The sequence below is a fragment of the Engraulis encrasicolus genome, chromosome 13 (genome assembly GCF_034702125.1).
Source record: "Engraulis encrasicolus isolate BLACKSEA-1 chromosome 13, IST_EnEncr_1.0, whole genome shotgun sequence".
Taxonomy (NCBI): domain Eukaryota; kingdom Metazoa; phylum Chordata; class Actinopteri; order Clupeiformes; family Engraulidae; genus Engraulis; species Engraulis encrasicolus.
Window position 1 is genome coordinate 51,349,245 of NC_085869.1, and position 10,000 is coordinate 51,359,244.

At 43.2% G+C, this 10,000-nt stretch overlaps 1 long non-coding RNA gene across 1 annotated transcript; it reads right to left on the reverse strand.

The window, feature by feature from the left end:
• Positions 1 to 1,440: 1,440 nt before the first annotated feature.
• On the reverse strand, positions 1,441 to 2,862 carry LOC134461857 (uncharacterized). The gene is made up of 3 exons (XR_010037434.1): positions 2,621 to 2,862; positions 1,814 to 1,912; positions 1,441 to 1,661 (listed from the first exon to the last, which is right to left on the reverse strand). It is a non-coding gene; the product is annotated as an uncharacterized LOC134461857 (long non-coding RNA).
• Between the last annotated feature and the right edge of the window lie 7,138 nt (positions 2,863 to 10,000).

Below are 10,000 nucleotides of genomic sequence, written 5' to 3' on the forward strand. Positions count from 1 at the left end.
CAAAGTAGGACGTAACCCAGATAGCAGATATTTTGGCTTTGTTTTGGCAGATATCTGCAATTTATGGCTTCCTTTTGGCAAGCCATAAGCTTTTGGCAAAATTTTGGCATGGTTATGGTTGACCTGGGCGCCAGTGAATTGGGGCGTTCCTCTGGAAAGCAAAAAAACCCCAAGATTTGGCTAAAATATGGGTTGTTTATGGCTTCCCACAACACATTAAAACGCGCGGACTGTGAATGAATGAGTTATGGCCAGGTTATGGCATGTGTCAGGTTAATCTGAACCTCGGGTGGAGAGCGGGACAGCAACGTTCTACATTGGTGCGCATACGGCAATCCAAAAGACTGCCAAAATCAACTGTCAAGAGAAACTCGTGCTTGCCTCACTTCAGTTTCCCCAGCGCCAGTGTGTGTCAGACTTCAGTTTATGCAGGTAAGTGCAGTTGACACGTTTTTATATTAAATACAACCGCCGATGACTTAAGAGATGAGGCATTTTGTGTTATCGGTTTTCATGTTGATTTCATAGGTCTGTGACCGTCGGTTTCCGTGTTGTGCGCTGAAACTTCGATACCCTTTTAACAGGAGCTAAAACACAAACGTCTGTGACACACAACTGTGACATTTAATCTTAGTTGCTACCCTCATACTCAGTAACGGTTGATTAAGTGTTGTTCTGTGGTTGAAATTCACTTTCAGATATCAATACTAAGGGAATTTCAATCAAAGAACAACAACACTAGCAATCCCAGCTAACTGGCCAACATCAGCTAGCAAAAGCCGGGAGCTAGCTAACTCAGGCATGGAGCATCTTCTACCTATTGGCACAAAGCAGAGCACTATCTAGCAATATCTGTCTGTCACGGAAAGTGTTGGACTCACTGTAATTCTAGCCTACTACTGAAGCAATCGAGTGAATCTGCTTTTTTCTACATTGTCTTTTCAGATGTGCTGCTGCTGAAGGCAGTCACCCGGTGGAGGAACTTGTTTTGTGACAGGCATACTACAGGTTGGTTCCACAATTTATTAACCTCCCACACAGCAAAAGTACACCGTAATGGATCCGCCCCGGAGTCCACCATCCGGAGGTCATCCTCCGGAACGGATCCGGTAAACGGGGCCGTATCGGCGTCCACTTGCACGCCGCCTATCATCCGACGCGGAGGCGTGGTGCGGACTCAAAAGGGACCCGTTTGTCACCCGCAACGGACCCGCGTGCAGAAGCATACCTCCGCAGTGAGCCCGGTTCGGAGGCGCGACATCCGATGCGGACTCATTCCGTGTCCACTTATTGCATCCGTCACGGTTCCACTACTTTTTATCAGTTACGGACCCATTCCGGACTCATTGATGTTCCGGGCCGGGACCATTTTGGATCCGTGCTCATAAAGTTACTTTCTATAATCCCAATAAACGAACAGTTAACCGTTTCAAACAGCATTTAGATTTAATTCTACAGATAACACAGACCTGGCCTAGACACCGTTTAAATAAGAACCCGAAAAAAACACAACCTGACGAAGAACTTCACTCATCATGATTTTTTATTTATCTTGACATTATTTTTCTGTCTCACTGTCATGTTGAACAATCGCGTGTCGTGGCTGCCTTCTCTTACTTCCCTCATCAGTCGACGGGGAAACATCACATCAGCGCTCCGATCTGAAAAGGCAACAGAGCTAAACTTAGCTTTCATTTAAATTTCGTAAGATGACAATCAGACATTGCATTGCATATGGGATGGACAACGCTCTTTCACATCTCTATCCCGTGACAGTAATGATGTTGAATAAGATGTACAATGTCCTACTTACTCTTGGTCGTAAAAGCCGGGAGGCAGGCGGGCATCACCGTAGCAGGGTGGATTACAGCTGGCTAGCCCTGTCCGACCCAGAGGTAATTCCACCTGTATACTGTTGCACAAGATTAAGAACAAATTCAGATATTTGTAGCCCAACCACGGACATCTGTATCAAACTATGAGCCCAGCTACTTCATTCATTCACCAATGATGGACAGCATATGGGACGAGGGCGCAGTTCATGGCCATCCATTAATTGCTAATAAATAATTAGCCTGGATTTCGTTAACGTGAGGAGAATATGATGCCACCGCTTTAGGATTTGTACCGTTAAAAACACAGTTGATGCCAAACCTGTTGAGAGCATCATCAATCCGTGTAAAAGGGTACCACGAGCCAAATTCAGACCAATATAGCCGTTTCATAAGAGTATTCGAACACTTAGACCTACGTTTAACTTTACACAAGTTTGCTTCAGTCAACCGGTTTGCTAGTAGCTGGCTAGCAAGCTAACGTAAACAAGGCTGTTAAAATGGGCACAATGTAGATATTTTTTATTCAACTGCACTTCCTCCATGTATCGGATGGCATCATATTTTAACAGCATTTAGGAAATACTACAATAGCCAATGTAGTTCTCCATGTCTTTGAATGAATGAACTAGCTGTCTCGTTTTGAAAACAACTAGGGTTAACATACACTTTTAAAGTCATAAAAAACAAAATCCTACGAAATATCAATAAGCATTGATAGTGTAAAAGCTTCAGATATACTTTTTGTACCTTTGTGTATCACCTAATATAAATAAATCAATACTTACTGGAGAGCGCTGTTCGGTCGTGTCTGCCCCAACAAAAACTGTACCAACGTCCGTTAGATTTTACAGCGCGTCCGCGTTTGTGAATCAGATATGGATGCGATTATGGTCCGCGTTTTGACGGTAGAATTTGGGGCGGCGCACGGTGGCGACCCTGATCCACCAAGTGGAACCCAAAGGAATGTGACAGTGACACGGATGTGGTGACTTGAACGCGGCTCCGCATCGGAGTCCTCTGCTGTGTGGGCTCTCTCTCTGGTCTAATCTTCGTTCGTTGTGAAAGTCCTTGCTTTTAATGTAACTGCTTTTAAGCATACGTCTGTATTGGGTAATGCAATGGTCGGTTTGTGTTTAAGCGCTGGTTATTTAACATGATCAGTTGTTAAGGCAGTGTGTATTGTTCAGCTATCAACAACAGGGGGTAAACCGTATACAGAAATGTGGCCCATGTAGGCCTATGTAATCTTGCTCTAACATTTGTAATACCTCAACACAGAGAGTAAAAGTAAAAGTAGAAGTAAATTCATGGTGAAATGTAAACAAACGCCTGCCCCCAGACCAGGATCTCGGAAAAGACTGAATAAGGGGGAAAAACACCTCAGATATGCCTACTGACAAGTCCAGGGTAGTGGGAGCATTACTAATTGGCGGAAAGCTTTAACAATGGCACATGATATAACATAGTGACTAGTCTGTTTCACCAGTTATTCTACTGTAGGCACACCCAATGACGTAACAATAGCGCCGAAAATGGCAGCCTTGTTTTTCGCTCCTCATCTTTCTGATATATTTTTAATAATATTACTATGTATATACCTTTTTTTTCTACGACAAACAAGTGGCCTCATTCAGTATGACAGAGAGACACTACTGGACATAAACTACTCGCTGTCAGCTCATGTGGAGCCGGAGTTTCTTAACTGGGATACTGCGCTCACTCCGGACGCATCTTTCCCATTGTTGCCATGGAAGAGACGCCGCCGCCGGCGCCGTCCAAGAGGTAGGAGAGCCGGTGTGTTAGTGCGACTGAGACGGCGAGCAAATCGACCACCGCTCCCAAGCATACTCTTAGCCAACGTTCAATCTTTGGACAATAAGATGTGTGAGCTGCATGCAAGAATCTCTTTTCAGAGAGAAATCAGAGACTGTAACATCATATGTCTCACGGAGACGTGGTTATCTGAAGATGCGCCAGACCATGCCATTTCTCCCTCTGGCTTCTCTGTGTTCCGGACCGACAGGTCGAAAGAGCTGTCGGGCAAAGTCAGGGGTGGAGGGGTGTGTTTTATGGTTAACGGTGCTTGGTGTGACAGTGAGAGTATCCACGTAATCAAAACCTTTTGTTCTCCAGACATTGAATATCTTACCATTCTATGCCGGCCATTCTGGTTACCAAGAGAATTCACAGCTGTTGTAGCAACCGCAGTATACATTCCACCGCAAGCGGATGCAAAGCTCGCGCTAAAAGAACTGTACGCGATTATCAGCAAAATTGAGAGCTTACACCCAGAGGCTGCCTTTATCGTTGCCGGCGACTTTAACCACGCTTCTCTGAGAAAGATGCTGCCCAAATACTTCCAGCATATGTAAACACATGTGGAAATAGCATATTAGACCACTGCTATACTCCCTTCCGCGATGGGTACAAGCCCCTCCTCCGCGCACCGTTTGGCAAATCGGATCATTCCTCAATCCTGCTCCTTCCAGCTTACAAGCAGAAACTAAAACAGAGCCCACCCACTGTCAAAACAGTTAGCTGCTGGTCTGATGAATCAGATAGTGAACTGCAAGGCTGCTTTGAATGCACTGATTGGGACATGTTCCGTGAAGCATCTAATGGGGATATAAATGAATACACAGAGACAGTCACTGGATTCATTCAGAAGTGTGTTGAAGACATTGTTCCATCAAAAACTGTCAAAATGTATCCAAATCAAGACCCATGGATAAATAACGATGTTAAATCTGCTCTAAGAGCCCGGGATAGTGCATTTGCCTCTGGAAACAAAGAGCTGGAGAAAAAAGCCAGATATGACCTGCGAAAAACAATCAAAGCAGCAAAAAGAGAATATAGGCATAAGATTGAGGAACAGCTGGAAGGGAATGACTCAAGAAATATGTGGCAGGGACTGCACATGATTTCAGATCTGAAGCGGAAAAAATCCAACATCCAAGTCTCTCATCCCTCACTTGCAGACGAGCTGAACCAGTTCTATACACGTTTTGAGGTCAACACCAAACCTCCAGTAAGAGCCCCCTCCTTTTCTCACTTCTCTGACCCAGGCCTAATGCTCACAGTGTCTGATGTGCAGAAATCCTTCAAACAAGTCAACATTCGGAAAGCAGCAGGACCTGATGGGATTCCAGGCCGTGTAATCAAAGTGTGTTCAGAGCAACTGGCTGGTGTGTTTACAGACATCTTCAACTTCTCCCTGTCCATGTGTGTGGTGCCAAGCAGCTTTAAGTCATCTATCATTGTTCCAGTGCCTAAGAAAAACCAAATCACCAGCTTGAACGATTGGCGACCTGTAGCCCTCACCCCCATCGTGAGTAAATGTTTTGAAAGGCTTGTGAAGAACATCATCTGCGAAATGATTCCACCTACGCTTGACTGTCACCAGTTTGCCTACAGACAGAACAGATCAACTGATGATGCCATCACCAGCGCACTGCACACCTCCCTAACACACCTGGAGAAAAAAGACACCTATGTAAGGATGCTGTTTGTGGACTACAGTTCAGCCTTTAACACCATTGTCCCCAGCATACTCGACGACAAACTCCGGAGTCTAGGAATTCACAGTGGCCTTTGCAGCTGGATACTAGACTTCCTCTCAGCACGGAAACAGGTGGTGAGAATGGGCTCCATCACATCATCCTCCTTGACCATCAGCACGGGAGCTCCGCAAGGTTGCGTTCTGAGCCCTCTCCTCTACTCTCTATATACGCATGACTGTGTGGCTATACACAACAACAACACCATCATCAAGTTTGCAGATGATACCACTGTTATCGGTTTAATCTCAAACAATGATGAAACAGCCTACAGGGAAGAAATAAACAACCTCATGGAGTGGTGTAGAGGAAACAACTTGTCTCTGAATGTGTCCAAGACAAAAGAATTAATAGTTGACTTCAGGAGGAAAGAACACCAGTTTGAAACCATTAACATCAACGGTGAGACAGTGGAGAGGGTGAGAGACTTTAAATTCCTTGGCGTTACCATCTCAGAGGACCTCACCTGGGACAGTCACACACAGCACATTGTTAAAAAAAGCCAGCAACGTCTGTACCACCTCAGACGATTGAGAAAGTTTAGGATGAGACCCAAGATCCTGAGGTCATTTTACAGAGGCACCATTGAGAGCATTCTGACGGGGACCATTACTGCATGGTATGGGAACTGCTCTCAAGCCAACAGGAGAGCTCTTCAGAGGGTTGTGCGTACAGCTCAGAATATATGCGGCTGTGACTTACCCTCCATACTGGAACTATTTGAGGGAAGGAGCATCAGGAAGGCAAAGAAAATCTTGGCTGATCCTAGTCACCCCAACCATGAACTGTTTACTATGTTACCATCTGGGAAACGGTACAGAAGCCTGAAATCTCATACTACCAGACTCCAAAGTAGCTTCTTCCACCAAGCAGTAAGATTACTGAATTCATGCTGAAGACAACAAGGCACTTTCTTTGCACTCCCCCCCCCCTTCCTCTCTTTTTTTATTTTTTATTTTTATTTTTATTTTTTTTAAATATTTTTGAGGACACAAAAACACAACAATTTTTACTCTTTATAGGCTTCAAACCTATAATAAGACGTAATAAACTAATCTTGAATCTTGAATCTTGAATCAATGAGATAGATAGCCTACTGCTTTGTTGTTATTGAAAAACCTAAAAGTTAGGTTAAAAAAAACTCCAATTTGACCAGTACTCTGATCTTAGAATCAGTGGGCTACTATATACTCAAGTGCAAGTTATATGTTTTGGCAGGGTTTTGTTTGATTGAGTATTGTTTTTTTCCTATTCTTTTTCTCCCTTTTACTTTTGACAATTCCGTAGATGGTTGTACAATCTACTGTAGCCTACTACTCATGTCATTTAAAATGTATAAAATATGAAATAACATCTACATTCTCTTTTCAGATGCTGTGCTGCGAACGGACACTGCAGTCACCTGTGGGAGGGGTCAATCAAATCGGATCTCAAAAACAGGTACCAAATTTTAATAACACTCCTCCCCCCTCTCCCGTCTATTACTCTATTAATCAAGTGCATTTGTGCCGCCACTTGGCCAGGACACCCTTGTTAAAAGAGATTTTTAATCTCAACAGGTTTATTTTCCTGGTTAAATAAAAGAAGAAAAAAAATGTAATGCCACTGTTTTCAAAGTTACTTTTGCATGTAGTAATTCAATTTGGTTTATCTTTTTATTCTTTCCTAGATGTCGCGAATCTGATCTGATCTACCTACCTCTATGTGGCAATAGAGTACCTGCTTTTACTGGCCAGGGGACCAAGATGAAAACAAGAGGCCTGTACCCAGACATCCAAGCACCCATCAAGTCACCCAGTCCTCCACCACCTGCCGTGCAGCTATACCCATCCATCAAATCCAGCCACTTGCCCACCCTAACCAGTCACAGCATTTGGAGGCAATAAAGTATAATGAAATGTATTTAATTGTCTTGGGTTTTTTTTCTAGATGCATAAATATTCCAGTTTCATTGTTGAAAATCACGCATTTATTAAATGTGCGATTTTCAACAATAAAACAGGAATATTTAGTGATCCCAAATGTAGCCATAATGGGGCCAAATGTCACTTATTTGTCTTATAAGTTTCTCTGTATACCGGTGCTTACATTTTAAGTATACAGGGAAACTTATAAGACAAATAAGTGACATTTGGCCCCATTATGGCTACATTTGGGATCAATTATGGGTACATTATGGCAGTATTTAGGGTCATTTATGGCTGTTCTGGGAGAGTTATGGGTACATTATGGCTGAATTATGGGTACATTATGGCAGTATTTAGGCTCATTTATGGCAGTTCTGGGACAGTTATGGGTACTTTATGGCTGCATTTTGGCTGAAGGGTGGGGTCTGGAATTCCTTTTGGGGCCTTTAAGGCTGTACGTGGAAATCCCAAATAGGTTTTGGGTGAACTTTGGTCAATTTATGGCTGGGTTTGGTTGGTTTTGGCATGCCAAATTTGGGCCACTTTTGGCCCGGGGACTCAAACCGAAGCCAGCCAAAAGGCCAAGACACGATTTGGCCCAAAACTCTGCCAAAAACATTTTGCTATCTGGGGAGTAGAACACGCCCATATGAAACATCCAATGATACAGTAATTAAGACCTTATGTAGACCTCCTTGGAAACATCTGAAGATTTATTTAACCCTTTAGCTACCAGAATTTTTTTTGAATAGGCCGGAATTCTACCAAGAATTCTAAGAAAAAAGCTGCATTTTGGTCATATTTTAAATAATGTCAAAAAACTTGAAAATAAATGAAAAGTGTCAATTTCAAGTTACTTTCATATTAAAGTAGAGAAAACACACTTTCAAATGATATATCATTTATGGATAATTAATTGTTCAGTATTCCCATAGAGTGCCTTTGATCTGGATTAAATGACAAAAATGTGATAAAATCCGATATTATCTAGGCCTATCTATCTATATATCTCTATATTTAGGCCTATCTATCTATCTATCGATCTATCTATCTATCTATCTATCCCTCCGTCCATCCATCCAGGGTCAAAGTTGAACAATGATCATGTGACGACAACAAATGTCGTTCACCCAGAAGTCCTGTTTTCAAGCGGTAGGCCTATGGATTATATGCGATAACTGTAATGGACTACACTAGCTAATAATGTTTGAACTAAACCATGCCAAAGACGTGTAAGGATAACCGTAGAAGTGTCCGCGATAGCAGACAGGACATGAATGGAGCTCTGGAAGTCCCCCCCCCCCGCAATTTGGCAGGTAAGACGCGCCAGGCATCACCGACTAATACGGAATTGAAGTGCTACAAACACCACGTTGGTAGGCTATTATTGGAAGTTAGCATTCAACTCAACGTCTTAACGCATATTTTTATGAGGGACAACGTGGAGTAGTAGTCCTTGACTGCTTTGCCAAAGCTGACACGCAAAATGAGTAGGCTAGGCTTGTTCTGCTGCGCTTCCTTCACACGATGCGCCTGTTACGCAGAGCTGTCGCGGTTCGTTGTTCCGAAACTAAGATAGTTGGATACCAACATATGGTTTGACTCTGAAAACACACCGAAGACAGTTGACATTTTTAATATGTAGCGTGTAGACATCGGCTGGATAGTTGTGTTTGCTATTTAGGACCATGGTAGAACCATTCACAGTTGAACACCATCCCATAAGCCTAATAAAACAACATGATCGAAAAATAGCCTAAATAGTCATAAACATGTGCTGTTGACCATGAAAATAGATCAAACAGGGTTGGAAGTTTTCATATTTAGTGTATATTGGTTGTAGAAACAGAATGGTTGTGTTTGTAGCCATTCAATCTCGGACGGCCGTCATTTGAATTGACGGCAGATTGCCAAGTCGCATAAAGCGGCGCATCTCGTAATAAAATCTAAAATACTGAAAAATAAAATAATATAAACATATAGTTTTTATACTGAAAGTATATCGAGGAGGGTCTGTAATATTGAACTAAAGTGTTTGAAAGCTTGAAAAACTGCATGATGACCGCCGTTCAGCCGTATTTTCATATGAAAATATTCCGGCCGGCCGCGGCCGTTATGGTACAGATCCAGCCGGACGTTCACGGCCGTTATGGGAGCTAAAGGGTTAAAAGTGGGCCAAAATGTTTGCCTTTAAACAAACCAATGTGAATTTCTGCTTCACTGAACAGCTTCTTTGTTACCTAAATGTCAACATTCTGCAAAAAAAAGAAAATCGCCAAAAACTAAAAATAGATCTTTGAACGCGATTTTCTCCCTTTCGCTCAGGCCGACATGTAGTGCTGGGGTTCAGAGCGCGGCACATATGTATCGGATGCATGTAGGTGGGCCAACTTTGCAACTTTGAACAGTAGCAGACAGACACCAAGAATTTTGGCAGACCTAGAGGCATTTGACAGATGCTGGAGAAGCCTGCTGACACGCCCGCCCGCCTGCCATCTCTGAAGTCTCAGTATACCGCAGCTTGTCCAGTCCACACAGGCCCGGACTGGTAATCTGGCATACAGGGCATTTCCTGGTCTGCTGACACTGCAGCACTGATGCTGTTAGAATTTTTTTTTTCTCAGAGACTGTCCCACAATATAAATTGGGCCTGGCAAAACTGCCTGAGCGTTTGTTTGGTCCCAGTTCAGTCCTGGCCAGA